The sequence below is a fragment of the Mobula birostris genome, chromosome 11, assembly GCF_030028105.1.
Source record: "Mobula birostris isolate sMobBir1 chromosome 11, sMobBir1.hap1, whole genome shotgun sequence".
Taxonomy (NCBI): Eukaryota; Metazoa; Chordata; class Chondrichthyes; order Myliobatiformes; family Myliobatidae; genus Mobula; species Mobula birostris.
Window position 1 is genome coordinate 50,391,664 of NC_092380.1, and position 22,241 is coordinate 50,413,904.

Below are 22,241 nucleotides of genomic sequence, written 5' to 3' on the forward strand. Positions count from 1 at the left end.
CCAGAGACTGGGGTGGAGGGCACGATGGGAGCCTAGAGAGGTGAGATGTAGAGGTTTAGCTGGCTGCTGGCTGTGCAGAACCTACTCTCCCCTTGGCACTACAGGGGCTGCAAAGAAAACAGACACGAGGACCGTCACAGAGGCTGCTGAGCGGGCCTCCAGATGGCTATGGATCAAGAGGTGTGACCCGCAGACCAGTGGTGCTGGGACCTGGTTAACACTGGCGAGAGTGTCTGAGGTTGGAAGATCTGAAGCACCCAGTGACCCCAGGTTACATCACTGATGATGTGTCCCAGCCATCCTAGGGTGTATCTCAGCACCAAGATCACAGAATTTAAGATGAGATCATTCTTAATTCATGAAGTTTTCTTTATTTGCCAATAAAACTATGTCCAGCATAAAACTGAATTTAACATTTACAATGAGCTTCACTCTGTAGTGCATATCTGGCACCATTAAGTCAGAAATAGTGGAGTTTTATGCCCAGTATATTGTAAAGTAAGTTTTTTTTAATTTATACCTGATTTCAGGTGAAGCATGTGAGGCCAAGAAGCCTGGAGATGGGGCAGGAGTCCATGATTGACTCTATTTCTCACCGACCGTGCTGATTAAAGCATCAGGGAGGTCTGAAATCATCGAGGTGAGAGCAGAAGGTGTCTGTGTGTGATGCTCTCTCTCTCTCTCTCTCTCTCTCTGGTCCTGGGGGAAGGTGTCTGTGTGTGACGATCTCCCTCTCTCTCTCTGGTCCTGGGGGAAGGTGTCTGGGTGTGACGATTGCTCTCTCCCTCTTGCCCACAGCTACTGGAAGATTGTGCCAGGGTCCTGGGTCTTGGGAAAGGTTTAATTGACATGGTCTGTGGATCGGACTCTGTAGTACATGTTGTGATGTGTTTCTGGTTTTTGGCCTGTTGCTAATTTGGGCAATTTTGATCAGTGTGGCCTGCAGATAGCTAACGTCACTGAGCTAGATTTGAAATGAGCTGAGCTGAACTGAATATGCCTGGACTCACTCTTTTGATTTTGTATTTTATGTTCTGTGTTCTTCAATCTTTTTTCTTTCTTGACCTTTGTGCGATTTGTATTTTTTTGCACATGGGAAGGTGTGGTTTGATAGACTATCCACATGATCAATACCTCTCATCATCTTGTACACCTCTGTCAAGTCACCTCTCATCTTCAGTCGCTCCAAGGAGAAAAGGCAGAGTTCACTCAGACTATTTTCATAAGGCATGCTCCCCAATCAAGGCAACATCCTTGTAAATCTCCCCTGTACCCTTTCTATAGTTTCCACATCCTTCCTGTAGTGAGGTGACCAGAACTGAGCACAGTACTCCAAGTGGGGTCTGACCAAGGTCCAATATAGCTGCAACATTAGCTCTCCGCTCTTGAAGTCTATCCCATGGATGATGAAGGTCATTGCACTATATCCCTTAACCACAGAGTCAACCTGCGTAGCAGCTTTGAGTGTCGTACGGACTCGGATTCCAAAATCCCTCTGATCCTCCACACTGCCAAGAGTCTTACCATTAATGCTATATTCTGCCATCATATTTGACCTACCAAAATGAACCACCTCATGCTTGTCTGGGTTGAACTCCATCTGCCACTTCTTAGCCCAGTTTTGCATCCTATCAATGTCCCGCTGTAAACTCTAACAGCCCTCCACACTATGCACAACACCCCCAACCTTTGTGTCATCAGCAAACTTATTAACCCATCCCTCCACTTCCTCATCCAGGCCATTTATAAAAAGCATGAAGAGCAGGGGTCCCAGAACAGATCCCTGATGCACCTCATTTGTCACTGACCTCCATGCAGAATATGACCCGTTTACAACCACTTCTGTGAGCAAGCCAATTCTGGATCCACAAAGCAAGGTCCCCTTGGATCCCATGCCTCCTTACTTTCTCAATAAGGCTTGCATGGTGTACTTTATCAAATGCCTTGCGAAAGTCCATATGCACTACATCTACTGCTCTACCTTCATCAACGTGTTTAGTCACATCCTCAAAAAGTTCAATCGGCTCGTAAAGCACGACCTGCCTTTGACAAAGCCATGTTGAATATTCCTAATCATATTATGCCTCTCCAAATGTTCATAAATCCTGCCTCTCAGGATTTTTTCCATCAACTTACCAACCACTGAATTAAAACTTACTGGTCTATAATTTCCTGGACTATCTCTACTCCCTTTCTTGAATAAGGGAACAACATCTACAACCTTCCAATTCTCCAGAACCTCTCCCATCCCTATTGATAATATAAAGATCATTGCCAGAGGCTCAGCAATCTCCTCCCTCACCTCCCATGGTAGCCTGGGGTACATCCCATCTGGTCCCAGAGACTTATCCAACTTGATGCTTTCCAATAGCTCCAGCGCACCCTCTTTCTTTATGTCTATATGCTCAAGCTTTTCAGTCCGTTGTAAGTCATCCCTACAATCACCAAGGTCCTTTTCCATAGTGAATACTGAAGCAAATATTCATTAAGTACCTCCGCTACCTCCTCTGGTTCCATACATACTTTTCCACTATCACACTTGATTGGTCCTATTCTCTCACGTCTTATCCTCTTGCTCTTCACGTACATAGAATATCTTGGGGTTTTCCTTAATCCTGCTTGCCGAGGCCTTCTCATAGCCCCTTCTGGCTCTCCTAATTTCACTCTTAAGCTCCTTCCTGCTAGCCTTATAATCTTCTAGATCGCTACCATTACCTAGTTTTTTGAACCTTTCATAAGCTTTTCTTTTTTCTTGACTAGATTTACAACAGCCTTTGTACACCACGGTTCCTTTACCCTACCATCCTTTCCCTGTCTCATTGGAATTTACCTATGCAGAATGCCATGCAAATATCCCCTGAACATTTCCACATCTCTGTTGTACATTTCCCTGAGAACATCTGTTCCCAATTTATGCTTCTAAGTTCCTGCCTGATTGCCTCATATTTCCCCTTACTCCAATTAAATACTTCCCTAACTTGTCTGTTCCTATCCCTCTCCAATGCTATGGTAAAGGACATAGAATTGTGATCACTATCTCCAAAATGCTCTTCTACTGAGAGACCTGACACCTGACCAGGTTCATTTTCCAATACCAGATCAAGTACAGCCTCTCCTCTTGTAGGCTTGTCTACATATTGTGTCAAGAAACCTTCTTGAACACACCTAACAAACTCCACCCCATCTAAACCCCTCACTCTGGAGAGATGCCAATCAATATTTGTGAAATTAAAATCTCCCACCACGACAACCCTGTTATTATTACTCCTTTCCAGAATCTGTCTCCCTACCTGCAGAATGCCACACAAATATCCCCTGAACATTTGCCACATTTCTGCCATACATTTCCCTGAGAACACCTGTTCCTAATTTATGCTTCCAAGTTCCTGCCTGATAGCCTCATATTTCCCCTTACTCCAATTAAACGCTTTTTTCTTTGAATGGGTTCCATGGTTTTACTTTGTTTCATGAGTGTCTGTGGGGAGGACAAACCTCAGGGTTGTAAACTGTATACATACTTTGATAATAAATGTACTTTGAATCTTTGATTTTGCAGTAGGTAGATAGGCAGAGTAGAGTGGCAATCAGCACCACATCTGGCCTGGACATGAATTTTAGGACAGCAACAAAATAAAACTTTCTCTGTCCCTTTTTGTTTCTTCATCTGAACAAACTGTGAAATAGGTGTCGGGTGGAAGATGATTTGCCTAAGGAAATGGACCAGGAACTCCGTTTTTTTTTGTCAAATTGTATTAATTTGTTGGATAGGTGTAGAAACGATACTTCATTGTGCTGCTTGGAAGTCAGGTGAAAAGGAAGAATTCAGGACATTCTAAAGTGCACCCAATAAAGCCCTCCTGAAAGTGGTGCCATTGTACTTTCAGGAGGATGGAGGAACAGAAAGATCTTGAGGTCCGCATCCAAAGTTGTCGTGCAAGTTGACAAGGTGGTTAAGAAGACATATGGTGTGTTGGTCTTCATTAGTCAAAGGACTGAGTTCAAGCATCCAGGACACCTTGAAGCCTCAAAAGGGCAGCATCTGTCATTAAGGACCCCCTCTTCTCATCTCCAGGACATGCTCTTCTCGCATGGTTACCAACGAGGTGCTACAGGAGTCTGAAGACACAATTCAGGAGCAGTTTCTCCCCTCCATCAGATTTCTGACTGGACAATGAACCCTTGAACTCTACTTCAGTCCTGTTTCCTCTCTTTTTGCTCTAGTTATTTCATTTCATTTTCTTTTTTAGTAATTTATAGATTTTATCATGTATTACAATGTGCCGCTGCCAAAGAATAATTCAGGACATGTGCCAGTGATATTAAAGGTGATTCTGATTCTGAGAAGTTGTTATAGGTTACAACAGGTCGTTGATGAGATGTCAAGCTGAGCTGAAAAATGGAAGATGGAGTTCAGCCTTAAAAAGTGTGAAGTGATTCACCTTGGAAGGTCAGGTTTAAGGCAAAGTACAGGGTCAATGGCAGGATTTTGAGCAGTTTGGAGGAACAGGAATTTCGGGTCCACATTCATAGATCCATCACAGTTAAAATGGTTAAGAAGGCATATGATATATATTGGCCTTTATTAGTTGTGTGATTTGAATTCAAGAGCCACAAGCAATGTAGCTCTCTAAAGCCCTGGGCAGATCATACTTGAAATATTGTGTTCAGTTCTGGCCATGATGTGGAAGCTTTAGGGAGGGTACATCGGAGATTTATCAGGATACGGCCTGGATTGGAGAGCATATCTTATGAGGATAGGTTTAGTGAGCTAGGGCTTTTCTCTTTGGAGCAAAGGAAGATGTGAAGCAACTTGACAAAGGTGTAAAGAAAATGGACAGTTTGTGCCTTTTTCTCAGAGGAGAAATGGCTACTAGAAGTTGGTGTAATTTTAAGGTGATTGGAGGGAAGTATGGGGGGATGCTAGAAGTTTTTACAGACTGGTAGATGCATGGAACACATTGCTAGTGGTAGTGGTGGAGGCAGATACATTAGGGACATTTAAGAGACTCATAGATAGGCACATGGATGAAAGAAAAATGAGTGGCATTCTGGGAGGGGATAGATTGATCTTGGAGTTGGTTAGGTCAGCACAACTGTGGGTCGCAGGGCCTGTACTGTGTGGTACAGCAAGTCTAAGTTGGAGAATTTGTAATATGCCTACTAATTTCCACACATAGCCGTGAGGTAATAACCAGCGAAAGTATCTCAGTGGTGTTATTTGCATGATAAACATTGGCCAGTATGCCAAGGATAATACAACTACTGTCCTTTAGCATAATGCCGTGGGTTCGTTTATGGCCACTTGAGAAGGAGATGAGGGGGTCTATTCAGTCTCCTCCAAAACGCAGAGTGTCAGCTGAAATCATCTGTTCACACCTTGGGACTGACTGGGAATTTGAACTCACATCAACTGTGTCAGGAATGCTTCCCACTGAGCCACAGCTGACACTGGTAGAAATGGCTCTAGATATTCTGTTAACGTCTCCTTTAATGCTTAGGAAAAAAATGGGAGAAATCCCCCCTCTTGGAGTATTTGCCAGAACAAACTCGTGCCAAGTTATTAACGTATTCAGCCCTGGTGCTGATAAGCCAATGTCAACAAAGGCTGCAGCTCCATGGACTCAGTCAGAAGGATACCCACTGACTTCTTCATGACCCTGAGTTCGGTTTCTGATGCAATAGCTCTAGGAGATTTCTTCCAGTCACACCATGCCAAAAATATACATAAGGGATTTTTGTTTTTATTGCAAGTTATTTTTCCTCTCTGGTACAGTAAATTTTAAGCAGATGTTTCTTTGGCAGCTGCAATGCGAATTTTGTCATTTAGTACTCCCTTGGCTGCAAGAGGAGACTCCCAATATACCAGTAATCTCCAGCTATTACACACCGATTCTCAAACCTCTTATCCCAATGATAGTTAACTCACAAAAATGACAGTGAAGTGTTTTATGAGGATTCAGGCCTCAGATGAACCTCTGTATCAAGTTGACTGTGTATCATCATGTCTGTGTATAGGACAGATACAGCTGTCTCAGTAAAATGGAAGAAACCAGATGGAAATCACTCAACTAAAATACAGTTGATGTCTTGGCCCACTTTCAAAAATCTAGGAATTGAATTTCAGTTTCTTTAAATAAACCTACTGACCTACCCTCTCTCTTAAAAGTGAGAGTGCTCTCCAGCATTTCAAATTCAACCCCATTTCAAATATCATCTTCAGCACCCAGTGACATTCTGAGGTCATGAAAGGTGGCTCTTTTTCTATGTTTATCAAAATAGAATCAGAGCCAACTAATATCCCAGACTATGTTCAAGAATTTGGGTTACAAGTAACAGTCTGATCATCTATGACCAAGATATGTTAACATTATTTTTGAGAGTCACAAACCTTTGGAACTCTTTACCTTGAAAGATGGTGGAAGCAATGTTTGAAAAGTTAAGCAGACAGGTATACATATCCTTCATAACCAAGGAAGCGAAATATTATTTGGGTTGAGAGCAATGAGCATTGGAGTAATTGTTAGGTTAGCTATAAATCATTAAATATCAGAGCTGTAAGGCCTACTGCTGCTCATAATTTGTATGTTGTCTGTTCTTGTAGTTTGATTAGGTTGCTTATCACATTAACCTCCAGTTATTAAACACGGTGAATTAAAGCTGGAGGAACTCAGCAGGTCAGGCAGCATCCATGGAAATGAGTTAACAGTTGACGTTTCGGGCCGAGACCCTTCATCGGGACTGGAAAGGAAGGGGAAAACGCCAGCATAAAAAGGCGGGGGGAGGGGAAGGAAGCTCACTGGAATGTGATAGGTGAAGCCAAGTGAGTGGAAAAGGTCAAGGGCTGGAAAGGAAGGAATCTGATAGGAGAGGAGAGTGGACCATAGGAGAAAAGGAAAGAGGAGGGGATCCTGACAGGATATGATAGGAGAGAAGAGTGGACCATGGGAGAAAGGGAAAGAGGAGGGGATCCTGACAGGATATGATAGGAGAGAAGAGTGGACCATGGGAGAAAGGGAAAGAGGAGGGGATCCTGACAGGATATGATAGGAGAGAAGAGTGGACCATGGGAGAAAGGGAAAAAGGAGGGTACCCTGAAGTGGAAAAGGCTAGAGTGGGAGGGGAGGGAGTTTTCTATGAATTAAAATGTGTACAACACCATAACCAGAAACCCTGCAGTTCAGACCTGCATTTTTACTATTCAGTTTCTCCTTGAACTGCCATGAATTAACACATCCTACACGTTCAAAGCATAATTCACAGGTCCATTAGAGGGTCAGACCCTCCTGCTTGAGCATTCTAGGAATACCTTTCCTGTGGAAAGCACGTGCGTCCCAAGTGAAAAGTGGTTCAGGACACTGAAACATGGACACCTTTCTCAACAAAATTCCACAACGTCTGTCCAATGAAGGGGACATCATGTCAGGGTCATATGTAGCCACCACACAGTTTAGGGACCTGCTGTCACTGGGCACCTCACACACACTGCATTGCTGCTGCATTTACTGAGAAATGAGGAGTGGTGTTTGAACATTGTAGGAGGGGCTATTGCTGGTAGAATGAATTGTCACTATCGTATTTATAGCTTATTATTATAAATGAAGTGTGTTTTGAGAAAAAAGTGATTATGATAGGGGTCACTGCTGTATGCTTTTGTCCACCTTTTGAAAAGCAAGAAGCACAAAAGGGCCTTGGCCCGAACTGTCAACTGTACTCCTTTCCATCGCTGCTGCCAGGCCTGCTGAGTTCCTCCAGCATTTTGTGTGCGTTGTTCGGATTTCCAGCATCTGCAGATTTTCTCTTGTTTGGCATAAAAGATCTCACTGTCTTTCCAGCAACACCACCTTATTATGTTGCCCGATGCTCAAGAGCTTCCTGCATCACACACTTACTCAATACCCTCACCCTTCACCCAGGATACAACTATGTACTGTATGCCTTCTGTTTACGGGGTGGGAAATCTACTGGGATCTAGTAGCTTTCAAGCACCACTGGGCAGAAGCTGAGGATTCCTGAGGACATCTTAACTGCTCCAGCCCCTGGACATCTGCACTGTGCTGGTGATCTCCACATGATAGTGCAGACTTCCCCAGACTTCCCGCTGTCAGGTTGAGAAATGCTCTTGCTGAACCAGGTGAACAGTCGCATTGAAATGCGTTAGAAGAAATGGCTGCTGCTGGGAGGCAAATGGATCCTTCACTTGACTCCATTCAGTGAGTTTAAATGCATTTAATTGTTTTTAAATTTATGTGATTGCTTTTCAATTAAAGTACACTATATAGGAGGAGGAGAAGATGGCGACGCGACGCAGCGTGTGCGGCCTCTCCGGTGAATGATATCTGTAATCTGTCAAGCAGGGGACCGTGCACAATTCTGATTTGATGGAGACAGACGTGAGAGTACAGAGGAACATCTGGAAAACTTCTGAAATGCCCGCTTCGCTGCCGCTGCTACTGTGTGGTAACCGGAATCTCCAGAGCAGAAGGCCCTGAATCCTCGGCTTTGCTTGTTTCAGCGGCCAGGGCGAGGTCGAAGGTGCTCAGCAGAGGATGGCGCTCGGGAGGCTGTATCAGAGGGGCTGGTCAGAGGCTTGAAGTTTTCAGATGGACGGACTCAGTGTCGGCTGTGGTCGGGTGCTTCGGAAACATTGGCAAGTTGTCGGTGCCTGGAGGTTTATGGCAGGGAGTTTCTCCTATTTGCCGCCTGCTATCGGGGACTGGGGAGTCGATCGGGACTTGAGACTTTTTTTTTACAGTGCCGTGGTCTGTTCTTTATCAAATTATGGTATTGCTTTGCGCTGCTGTAACTATATGTTATAATTATGTGGTTCTGTCAGTGTTAGTCTTTGGTTTGTCCTGTTTTCTGTGATATCACTCTGGAGGAAAAGAGGACTGAGTGTTCTCATAATCTACAGTGATTGAAGTTTTAATTTTTATTTTATAATATATCTCGGCTATTTTAAAAATAGTGAGCCGGGTTCTGAAACATTTAACTGTTTCTCTCTCTCTCCATAGGTGCTGCCTGACCAGCTGAGCATTTCTAGAATATTCTGTTTTAATTAAAGATTGATCCAGCATCCTTTGAAATTTGAGGAACAAAGTTCCACACTTTGTACATTTAGAAAACTTTTGTATAATCTCTATTAAAAATGGTCAAAGAAAATACAGCATAACCTCTACAGGTCAAGCAGCATCCGTGGAACAAGGAACAGCTAAGGTTTGAAACTTGCAACCTTTTCTCAGAATTGGGAAAGAGATATGCAAGTTTGCTTTTAGTAGTGGAGGAGGCGAAGGACTGGTAAAGGGTCACACCCCAAAAGTCGACTCTTTACTCTTTACCATAGATGCTGCCTGGCCTGCTGAGGTTTTGCAGCTTTCCTTCAGCATTTTGTGTGTGTTACAGCCAATCTGGGAGTTGGCAGGAAACAGAAGCAACACTCACAACACGCTGGAGGAACTCAGCAGGTCAGGCAGCATCCGTGGAAACGATCAGTCAACGTTTTGGGCCGGAACCCTTCGGCAGGAAACAGAAGTAGCCAGAAAAACCCACGCAGTCACAGGAAGGGCACACGGTACCTGCGGTTGGGATTACTGGAGTTGCAAAGGAGCTGCTCTACTACGCCCCACTACCCTCGGGCTTTATGGTGGCAAGTCCTGTGCCAGCAGAAGCAACTGCGGTTAAAGTTCAACCAAGGTGCAATGAGAGTTGGATTGTACCTTACCCACAGCCTGAGGGGGTGGTGTTAGCTTATGGTGCATGAAGTAGGTCCAACGACACTTGTACACTCGCCTCACCATCCCCCCCCCCCACTGTAATCTCGGCCTCCAGACTTAGGAAACAAAAGTCTTTGAATACTTTGAGGTAGAAATAGGTAACTTCTTGAGAAGAAAGGTTTGAGTGTTGACAGGAGTACAGAGTTGAGAGAACTCAGATCAGCCATGATCTTATTAAACAGTGGAGCAAGATTGAGGGGCGGCGAGGCCTGTTCGCTGGATACTTTACGATTTCTTACCTGCTTCTTGCTCATGGAGCCACTGAGCACCAGAGAGCTGTGTTTGATCCTGACCCCCAGTTCTGTCTCTGTGGGACCTGTGTATCCTCCCGGTGACCACAGGTTTCACCTGGGAGCTTCCACGTCTTGCAAGCATGCAGGTTGGGTGATTATGGTGTCGAGACTAGCGCATGATTTGGATTTAAGTGAGGGAGAGTTGCGTAGCATCAGCCTCATTCTCTCTTCCCAATTCCCATCTGGATCCAGTGGCAAGACAGAGTCGAGACGGCTGGAGATGGGACTAGGCGCAGTGGATGTCCAGGACGTCTTCTGTGTCTTGTCCTGCTCTACACGTTCCACGACGCTTGCAGAGACCGCCTTCTTGACTGTTGGACCTTCCATTGGTTTCGTCCGCTCAATCCGCCGGAGTCCGTCTTCACATGCTGGGATAGACAACTCCCTATCTCACCGAGGGTATGAGACCCGTCGGCTATCCTCACCTGGTTTAGCCGGCTTGTCGAAGCCGTTGCCCGGGGTGTGGCTGCTGTCGCATGCAAACAGCTACTGGGAGCCACAGGTGAGGGCTGAGTGCCAGGTGGGGACCAAAGGTGGACTAACCGCCCTGAAAAGGACGCGGCATGTTCCCCATCAGAGGTGCTACCCCTCCCTGACACCCCATACACCCCAACCTCCACCCCGTAGCAAGCCTGGAGAGACCATGATTTACAGTCTGTTAAAAACTACAGTCCATTTGCATCTCAAAGAAGAATCTACATCAGGTGTATTATTGAACCCATTATATTGTCGGATCATGCTCCTGTTAGACTTGGACTGAAAGCAGGCTCTGAGTGGAATTTCAAATATTGCAGGCTCATTGTTTCCATGTTGATGGACGCCTCTTCCTATAATCAATGAAAACAATGCATTGACGAATATTTTGTGACAGATGACAATGGGGCGGTTTCCCCCTCGATTCTGTGGGAAGGTGCAAAAGCCGTGATTAGGGGAAAATGTATTGATCTGGCTGTTCAAATGAAAAAATACCGAAATGAAAAATATAATCAGTTACAAAGTGAAGTAAAAAGATTAGAACAAAGGCACAAATTAACACTGAACAAGGATGTTTGGAAAAACCTCCAAAAGTGTAGGGATGCCTTGAATGAGTTGCTCACATATAAAGCGGAAGGAGCACTTAGATACACAAATCAAAAGTATTATGAGATGGGGAACTGGGCCAGCCGTCTTAGCATTTCAGTTGAGAAAGGCACAATCTAACAGAGTTGTACCAAAAACTAGACATCCTTTAACTTTCTCCAAGGTATTGAACCCAAACGATGTAGCAGGGGCATTTAGGGCCTTCTATAAAGATCTGTATGATTCTTCGGATCCACCACAAAATAAAGCCAAGCTGGACGAAATTTTCAGAGACATCTGTACGAACAAACTTTCAGAAAGTGAGACTGTTTCACTGACACAATCAATCTCAGAACTAGAAATAAAAGATGTTAATAAAACATAATAATAAATCTCCGGGTATGGATGGATTTCCGGTGAGAACTATAACATCTTTACAACAGAACTTACTCCAGTTGTATGTAAAGTTTTTAATTATGCTCTGAATGAACATGACCCCCCCCCCCCCCCGGAGAGCTGGTCAGAGACAATGATATCAGTAATCCACAAGGATAGAAAGGACCCTATAGCATGTAGTTCGTACAGACCAATCAGCCTGCTTGGTACTGAAGTTCTATTTTAGCAAAGAGACTACAGAAGAATATAGGAAAATTGATTAACCCAGATCAAACTGGATTTATTCCAGGCCGCTAGGGAGAAAACAATGTTAGAAGAACTTTAAATATCAGTCTTTAGCACAGAGATCCATCAATGCTTCTTAGCTTAGATGCCAAGAAGGCATTTGACAAGGTGGATTTGATATACTTATACTATACTTTAGAATAAAATGGGTTTTAATGCAACATTTCCAAGTTGGATGAAGACTCTGAATAAAGACCCAATTTCCAGGGTTAGAGTAAAAGGATACTGTTCCTATTTCTTCAGGCTCAAAAGGGGAACCAGACACCGAAGTCCCCTATCCCCGATATTATTTGCCCTAAGCATCGAATCACTGGCTGAGTTAATAAGACAAAATGAACAAATGTGAGGGTATAACAGATAAAGTAGGTATAATCCATAAGATAGCTTTATTTGCAGATGACATTCTTCTGTTTATAAAGAATCCTCTTTCATCAGCTCCCCCGCTTATGCAATGTTTGAGAAGCTATGGAGAGGTCTCTGGATACAAAGTTAATGAAGTGAAATCTGAAGCTATGATGATTACAGGGACCTGGCCAAGCCAGCTGGATGATGAAGTGACTTTTCGTTGGCCAAAATAAGGCTTTAGATATTTAGTGGTTAGTTTACCTCATAGTTCCTCTCAGCTCTTTGCAGCCAATTATGTTAAACTTATTAATCAAGTGAGGAGAGATCTTGAACATAGGGAGATGCTTCCTTTATCACTGATAGGTAGAGTAGAAGTGATCAGGATGAATATTTTGCCCAGGTTTCTTTTTCTTTTCAGTGCTCTACCCATAATAGATCGCATATCTACTTTTAAAATGTTGGATAGACTTATCAATAGATTTATATGGCAGAAGAAGAGGCCCAGGGTTATACTCAAAAGTGTTATACTCAAATAAGAAACCTCATTTAAAGACCTATTATTGGGTTGCCCAATTAAGAGCAATTGTGTCATAGATCAGAGAGGACGTGGATTCAAGATGGGTTCACATAGTGCAAAATTCAATTGGTGAGTTACCTTTAGCAGCTCTTCCCTTTTTAAATCCAAATGTGTGGAAGAATGTTGAGACTCAGAATGAATGGGTTAACTACCCATTGAAAGTATGGGATAGAATTAGGAAAAAATTAGATTTTCCAAGGACTATATCAAGGGCAACTAGAATTGCATTCATTTCAGATTTTATTCCAGCAAGACTGGATTCTGGTTTTAACAGGGAGGCGCAAAGAGGGCTGGTTCTTGTGGACCAAATGTTTGATGGTGAGGTGCTCAAGTCTTTCTCCCAACTCCAAACTGAATTCGACCTTGTATCAAATGATTTTTATAGATTCCTCCAAATTAGACATTACCTTACATCACACAAAGAATGGAACAATCTTAAAATATAGCTAAGTAACTTGGAAAAATTTTGGCTAGGGATCATCATGAGTAGGTCACAATCCCAGAAAATTGTATCTTGTCTATATAAAAAAATACACCTGGATACAATGGACAACACGTTAGATGTTAAACGTAAGTGGGAATTGGAGTTAAACACTATAATAGAAGAGGAAGAGTGGGAGAGGTCTTGGGAGTCATGGCATAAATGCTTGAATAGTCCCAATTGGAGGGAATTTGCTTGGAAAATAAGGATGAGGTACTTTAAAACCCTGTTAGTAATATCATTATACGCAGGAAAAAACAACAGACTTTGCTGGAGAGGCTGTGGCCTAGTGGGAGGTTTTGCACATATATTCTGGGACTGTCCCAAATTAAGGGAATTTTGGTACAAGGTCACTGAAAAAGGAAGAAGGATTTTAGATATAAGTACAACCTTTGAACATAGTCATTTAATTTTAGGCAACCTCCCACAATCTGCATTAGAGAAGAATAGACTATACATATTAAGAGTCCTGATTCTGATTGCTCACAAAATGCTAACTGTCAACTGGCTTAAATCTCACCCACCCACATTGGAACAATGGATACAGAGATTGAAAGAAGTGAACTGTATGGAAAATATCACTGCAAGTTTACAACTGAAAATGGACTCTTACTTGGAAAGATGGAACTCTGTTATAGTGTACCTGGCACAGTGAATGGCCCAAATAGGGGCCTGGTAAAATGTGGGACCTGAGTTGATTTACTGAGGACTGTGATTTTATTTAAAATAGATGTAAACCTACATTGGGGGTGATGTAAAGTATGTAGATCATGTGTATGTTTGTGTTTGTATGAAAATTGTATGTGCTCTTTGTTTCATATTTCTCTTGCTCATACTCTCTTCTACCCCTGGTACTGTTGATATAGGTATTTACCACTGTGCAGTGAACTGTGGACTGATAGCTGATGCTTGTTTGTAGATATGTGTTTGTTCAATAAAGTAAAAAGAAAAACTACAGTCCATCCCAACACTGACATCTCAACATGCCCTCTCTCTCACTAAAAAGGGAGAACATCATTTGAGTGCAGTTGTAGATCATGGACTCTGACATAACCCCAGCCACCTTGAAGAGAGGGGGAAAAGAAAAGACAAGAACAGAAGATTTAAACTGTTTCATGGATGAAGACGAAGAAGTTGGCCAGGTCTGCAAAACCCTCTGGTGCCATCTTTAGCTCCTCTTACTCCAAGAATATGGGGAGAATACAAATGGGATTAATGTAGCACAAGTGTAAATGGATGTTTGATGGTTAGTGTAGACTTGATAGGCTGAAGGGCCTGTTTCCATACGGAGAGCTGCTTCCCCTTTAGACATTCCTTCTGCAGTCTGAAGGTTCAATGGTAGGAGCTGTAGTGAGCTGCAAGGGTGGACCCTATGCTGTGTTACACTGGACTAGACTGATCATCAGTATTGTAGTACAAGGAGCACCAGGAGGATAAAAAGGCAGCAGCCGTCTGTATCTTCACAGCAGAGAATAGACTGCTTCACCAAGCATCTACGCTCCATTCGCCAGAGAAACCTGGACCTCCCAGTGGCTACTCATTTCAATTCTACTTGCCATTCTGCCATCTCAGTCCATGGCCTCCTCTACTGTCACGGTGAGGCCACACTCAAACCGGAGGACCAACACCTTACATTCCATTTGGGTAGCCTCCAACTTGATGGCATGAGCATCAATTTCTTGAACTTCCAGTAATTGCCCCCCCACCCCACCTTATCTCCCTACCTGCCCATCACCAACCTCTTGTGCTCCTCCCCCTTCCCTTTCTTCCATGGTCTTCTACCCTCTTCTATCACATCCCCCCTTCTCCAGCCCTTTATCTCTTCCCAACTCTTTACCACCCCTCCCAGTTTCACCCTTTATCTACCTTGTGCTTCTTGCTCCCCAACCCCACCTTAAAGCTCTGACTTCTCATCTTTTTCCCCCAGTCCTGATGAAGGATCTCAGCCCCAAACATCAACTGTTTACTCTTTTCCATAGATGTTGCCTGACCTGCTGAGTTCCTCCAGCATTTTATGTGCCTTGCAGAGAATAGAACAAGTTGGATCTGCCGGAACGCACCACTGCCAAGGAGAGAATAGGCTTTCTAAATGCACATACAGTGCACACGCAATAACCGAAGGCAAAGGCTGCTCTCCACACCTTCCCCATCAACACCCACCTTCCTCAGGGGCAAATAACCAAGTCTGCTTTACACACCTGCTATCACCTCACATCTTGCTGTCCATCGCCCCACACTCAGAAGGCAGCTTGCCAGTCAATCAGCAGGGGTGGGCAAGACTTGAGAGAGGCAACACAATCTTTTATCAGCTGAAATATAAAACAGCAGGTTATGTCACAGCTGGCTAGTAACTTCTTCAGTTTTAACTTCCCTCACACTGAATAGTGGTGAAAAGTCACCCAAGATTGTAGGAAAAAAAATTCAGCAAGGCTTTACTGGGTTCTTCAGCAAGCAAGGTGCAGGCTGAGGGTCCAAAAAAAACTTACAGGCAAAGACAAAATCCAAAAAAAAAACAATAACTGGCGATTCCTTATGAGAAGTGATTCCAAAACTAAGCAAAGAAATGAGGGACGAGGAACTTGACCAGCGCTACAAACAAGGCACAGGTGAAAACAATGAACTAATAATTAGCCGAATAGGCAGGTGAGCAGGAAGGGGTTGGTCTTGGCAACTCTGTCTCCCTCTGGTGGTCTGTTTGAGATATGACAGCTTAATCATGTCTAACCAGAGAAAATCATCTGTATGTCTTTCTCTGATATATATTCACTTCCTTTCCTGACAATAGTACCTCCCTTTACCATCAGCTGGGTAATCAGGGTGCTGGGATGCTCTGACTGCCATGATGTTCTTGGCTGAAATCCTCTGTCTATAAAGGCTTTGCGAGCCTGTAATAGATGGCTCTACTGGCATCCATGTGAGAGCACGTGTCCATGGGGCATTCTGATACACGTGGTCAACTAACCCATGGAAGTGAGGAGGGGGGGAGTTGATGGGGGAAGGGTGTAAGGGAACCTCGAGGCAAGACCTCACATCCACGCCTTCTTTCACCACTATCCATCTCTGTAGTTCACCCACACTTCATTGCGTATTTGGAACCGGAGAAGTACTTGCCCGTTTTGGGTTGTTAGACGAGGCTGAAGGATTAATTAACCCATTTATAGTGATGCTAGAATCATTTTCAGTGATCAGATCAAAGCTGTAACGGGGTATGGTCAGAGGCTGTACAAATCCCTGGGTGGATGTGAAGATACTCTTGGAATTATGGCATGCTTTAATGGGGTGCTCGTTAGCATTCTCCCATTAACCCATATTGGCTCCCCAAAACAAAAGCAGAAAACACTCACCATGTTAGGCTGCATCTGTGGGAAGGGAAGCAGAGTTAATGCTTCAGGTTGGACACCTTTCATGATACCTGGGAGGGGTCTCTGACAGAAGCATTACCTCATGGATGTGGCCTCACCCACAGACAACTCCCAGCATTTTCTGTTTTTGTTTTAGATTTCAGGACACTGCCATATTTTGATTTGCAAGTTGTCTCCCAAATTCTTTTGTTTAATGTTTGTAGGAGCTAACGATGGTCCCAGAGATTTTTGTTGACCTTCAGTTCTCACACCTCTTTTTTTTTCATTTTCAAGGTGGCTGGAGTCCTGTCAGAGCTCATGATCTACGGCTGCATTCAAATCATCTTCTTCACGGGCAGTGGGAACTTGCTGAGTGGCCTACATCTCAGGATCTCCAGGAGCATCTTGGAAGATGTGTGCCTTTGGGATGCAGCCCTGTAGATGACTGAAGTGTCGCGGGAGATTGGAACATCGGGACAGTGGGCGCGGCTATTGGAGGGGTCTCTCTCTCTCTCTCTCTCTCACTCTGTCAGGAGTTTGCTGGTCCTTGAGTCAGGGGGACTTGAATCAATGACGCTGCAGATTGTAACATCAAAACAGCGAGCTGTTGGCCTCCCTTCTTGCCGTGGTGGGAGTGATATCTCTCTTTCCCTTGCTGGTGAGAGAGTGCCTGTGGCATGTCAAGGTGTTGGTGTGGACACTCGATCATGGTCTCTGGGGACGCATGGTGGGTGTTGGTGTGGACACTCGATCATGGTCTCTGGGGACGCGTGGTGGGTGTTGGTGTGGACACTCGATCATGGTCTCTGGGGACGCGTGGTGGGTGTTGGTATGGACACTCGATCATGGTCTCTGGGGACGCGTGGTGGGTGTTGGTGTGGACACTCGATCATGGTCTCTGGGGACGCGTGGTGGGTGTTGGTGTGGACACTCGATCATGGTCTCTGGGAACGCGTGGTGGGTGTTGGTGTGGACACTCGATCATGGTCTCTGGGGACGCGTGGTGGGTGGTGGTGTGGACACTCGATCATGGTCTCTGGGGACGCGTGGTGGGTGGTGGTGTGGACACTCGATCATGGTCTCTGGGGACGCGTGGTGGGTGGTGGCTGATATTTTTGCTGGAGCAAGTCGGGGGAGGGCTGATGCTTTTGCTGCCATTTGTGTGTGGGAGGGGGCAAGGGGGTCTTTGGGACTCTAATTTATTTTTGTCATTCATCCTTTGGGTTGTTTTGTGGATGTTTGCAAAGAGTACGAATTTCAGGTTGTATACTGTATACGTTCTCTGACATTGAATTGAACTGTTGAGCATTTCTCTAAATCCGGTTGTTGAAACTGTCCCTCGCAGGCTGTCAATATTAAGTTAGTTGACAAGAAATCACATACTTATGTTGTGACTGACTTTAAAAAGTCATTAACAGATATTGTAGTGACTTCTGAGTTCCCTGTGCTACAGTATCAGCCTATTTTGAACTCGGAATCTAGACTGAGTTTGCTACCAAGATACCATTTTCTTCTTGGTTTATCTTTACTCGTTAATGACTTGAGTATTCCAAACAACAGGACAGTAAACTTTACTTAGAAGGGAATTCTCTGCGTAAACAGGACCCAGTTCACTTGAAGAGGAAATTAATCATTTTTGTAATGGGGCTAAAAATGGAAACTTTAAAAATGCCCTTAAGTCAGTGATAGTAAACCGAATTCTGGCTCTGTTTCAAGGTTTATCAGAATTTTTGGAGGGCGGTTTTATCTGGAAAGCTGGCAGGAGAGTGGGAGTTGGATGTCCGCAGTCAGATACCCCCTGTACCAAATAAAGTGGCACTAAGTACATATTCAGCGGCATTTGTTGCCACAGGCAGCTGTGGAGGCCAGGTCGTTGGATGTATTTATGGCAAGAATTGATAGGTTCTTGATTGAACATGACATCATGGGTTATGGGGAGAAGGCCAGGAACTGTGGTTGAGGAGGAGATAGAGGAAAAGGATCAGCCATGATTGAATGGCGGAGCAGACTCGATGGGCTAGACCAGTGGTCCCCAACCACTGGGCCGTGGACCGGTACCGGGCCGCAAAGCATGTGCTACTGGGTCGCGAGGAAATGATATGATTTGGCGATATGAGTCAGTTGCACCTTTCCTCATTCCCTGTCACACCCACTGTTGAACTTTAACACACACGAGGTCATTACACACGCGAGGTCATCAGTGATCCAAGACGCAAATGACCCAAGACGTGCAAAGGAATGGGCCCGTGACCCATTTGTGAATGTTTCAGGTGAATTATCCATGTCAGCGCGGGAAGGAGATCAACTCCTCGAGCTTGCAAATGACGGCGAGCTGAAAAGTATGTTTGACATAACATCTCTGCCGGCATTCTGGATCAAAGTCAAGGCTGAATATCCTGAGATAGCCACGAAAGCACTGAAAACGTTGTTTCCATTTCCAACATATCTCTGTGAAGTGGAATTTTCTGCAGTGAATGCAACAAAAACTAAATTGCAGAATAGACTGGACATAAGGAACCCCCTTCGAGTATCACTGTCTCTCATCACCCCTCGATAGGACCGTCTTGTTGCAGGAGAACAAGCCCAGGGCTCCCACTGATTCAGTGATATTGGTGTGTTGCAATGATTTTATGTGTTCATACGGGGAAAATATGTGCTGTGTGTTTAATATCTAAACATTACTTAAAATGTTATGATGCTATTGACTTACAAGTGACTTATAATTCAGTTGTCCCCACCCTGCGGGCCGTGAAGAATACAGCGGTGGCCGGAACACACCCAGCACATCTTTAACAAAAAAGCCAAAATAAACAAGCTAATGGATTAGGTGCCACCCGGCATGTAAACGTCGGCCCAGATCAGAGGGGATTGCCGATTGCATCACCTCTGATCTGGGCCAACATTTACATGCCGGGCAGCACCTAATCAATTAGCTTGTTTATTTTGGCTTTTTTCTTAAAGATGTGCTGGGTGCGTTTCACCCACCGCTGCATTCTTTGCAGCCCGAGGGTTGAGGACCACTGTTATAATTGACTTATCACTATTTTCATGCGAGGAAAATATGCGCTGTGTGTTTAATGTTAAATTTGTTAGATAAACCCCTTTAGAAACGAAATTGAGTGTTTTAGCCACTTATAAGTGACATATAGTTGACTTATCACCTGTATTCCAGTTGTGATTAACACACCCCCCTCCCCCCCGGTCGGCCGGTCCACAAGAATATTGTCAATATTAAACTAGTCCACGGTGCAAAAAAAGGTTGGGGACCCCTGGACTAGATGACCTAATTCCGCTCCTTTGTATAATGGTCTTATATTCGTTGTCTTCTTCTGCTGTAGCCTACCCAATTCAAGGTTTGACCTGTTGTGCATTCAAAGATGCCCTTCTGCACACCACTTTTGGTGTTGTTACTTGAGTTACTGTCAGCTTCTTGTCGGCTTGAACCAGTCCGGTCATTCTCTTCTGAACTCTCTCTGAACAAGGCATTTTCATCCACAGTACTGCTGCTCACTGGATGGTTTTTGCGTTTTGCACCACTCACTGTAAACAATAGAGACTGTTGTGAGTGAAAAGCCCAGGAGATCAGCGGTTTCTGCGATATTCAAACCACCCCATCTGGCACCAACAATCATTCCACTGTCAAAATCGCTTAGCTCACGTTTCATCCCCATTCTGAAGTTTGGTCTGAACAACAACTGAACTTCTTGACAGTGTGGGCATGCCTTTTATGCATTGAGTTGCTGCCACATGATCGGCTGATTGGACATTTGCATTATTGAACAGGCATACAAATGTACCTAATAAAATGGCCACTGAGTGTATAACTGGAGGCTTGTGAAATGGAGAGCCGCGCCTCGGGGCAGCCCTGACGGTTGGATATCAGCCTGGGATTTAGTTCAAAGGATCATAGTTCCGGAGAGGATAGATCATTGGTGGAAATACTGGGAATTATAGGACAAGAAAACCAAATTTGTCAGTGCAGTCAGGAATCAAGGCAGGAATTGGTGGGTAAAAGCACAAGATAGATAACAATTCAATTCAGATAATTACTTGTTATTGTTGTATTATTTAAACTAGATCAAAATGTTTAGATATATTTACAAGATAAATTGCTTAGTCCATTGACGGGGGCCAGTACCGTATGAACCACTATCTTATCAACTTGCAAATGAGGCACCCTGAGTATATTACATTAAATTGGCTTTCAATTGTGGCCCATAAGAAAGAACACCAGAGAAGTCCCTCATCTATTGCCGCTCTGCTGAAATCAGACGTGGATCCTGCCAACAAACTGGCACTGCATTGCAGAGTAATGCTCAGAGTAAACTTTGTGATCTTTACATTCATCGTCATAATTAGAAGCACTGTGCATCTTAAGAAGTATCTAAATAAGCACTTGAATTGCTAGAGTATAGAAGGCTCGGGAAATAGGATTAGTATAGGTGGATAATTAATGACTGGCACGGTCAGTTGGCAATGAGAGGTCTGGTTCTGTGCTTTATGACTCACTGAGGCCATAGGGAACAACCCTCTCAGTATCCTGCTTAAACCAGGCTGTGGATATTGGATAGTCAAGTCTCCTCAGGTTTAAGGTAGATTGTTGCTGCAACAGTAAACGCATCACACAAGGGAGCTTCACTTTCAGAGCATTTCCTACCTACGGCTAACTTCATTCAACAAACTAAATCAGGCAGCTTGGTTCCAAAAAGCTAATTCAAAGAAGTTATTATCTTTCAACATGTAAGTTACCCTCCAGCAGGGAAGAACTTCTGAAGCTAACAAAAATATACTTGTGTTAAATGATGTAACCGATGATGGTGTTCAGAACGACTAGATGAAGTTAGAAATGGAAAGAATACACTTAAACTTTCCAATGATTTGTTCAGTTACTACATCTGTTCACTGTATTAATTTATGTTTGAATTAATTTATGGACCAGCCTAAGTTCAATTCGATGTACCAGTTGCTACAAAAGAGCACACTGTAAGAGAGAGCACAGTGGATTAGTTAGGACGTGAGGCTGTCGACAGAGGGAGCTGAAGTCCAGTGGAAGATGCTGCCACTCAGTATGCAGGCTCAGTAGAAGGTGCTGCAGCTGGTTACTGGTTAGTGTTTACCACAAAGCATTTTAACACTGGCAGCAGCCAGTGCCAACAGGAAAGGTGCAGGTTAAAACTGACAGAGGGCACTCGACATAGCAAGGAGTTTCCACCACACTCAGCAACCAGTGGGATACTCGATGGCTACATTGGATTCATCCACAGAGAGTGCTGCTGTCAGACACAACATTATTAGGAAGTGCATTTGTTATGATATAAAAGGGAGCCCTTCAGTCCCTCAGGTCATGCTAACCTCTAGCAATCCCATCACTCCCATTCTCCCTCTCCTTATTTCCCTGAATTGAATTGAATTGACCTTATTTCTTACATCCTTCACATACACGAGGAGTAAAAATCTTTACGTTACGTCTCCGTCTAAATGTGCAATATGCAATCATAGTAATTTATAATAAATAATAAAAGAGGAGGAGAAGATGGCGATGCGACGCAGCGTGCGTGGCCTCTCCAGTGAATGATATCTGTAATCTGTCAAGTAGGGGACCATGTACAATTCTGATTTGATGGAGACAGACGTGAGAGTACAGAGGAACATCTGGAAAACTTCTGAAATGCCTGCTTTGCTGCCGCTGCTACT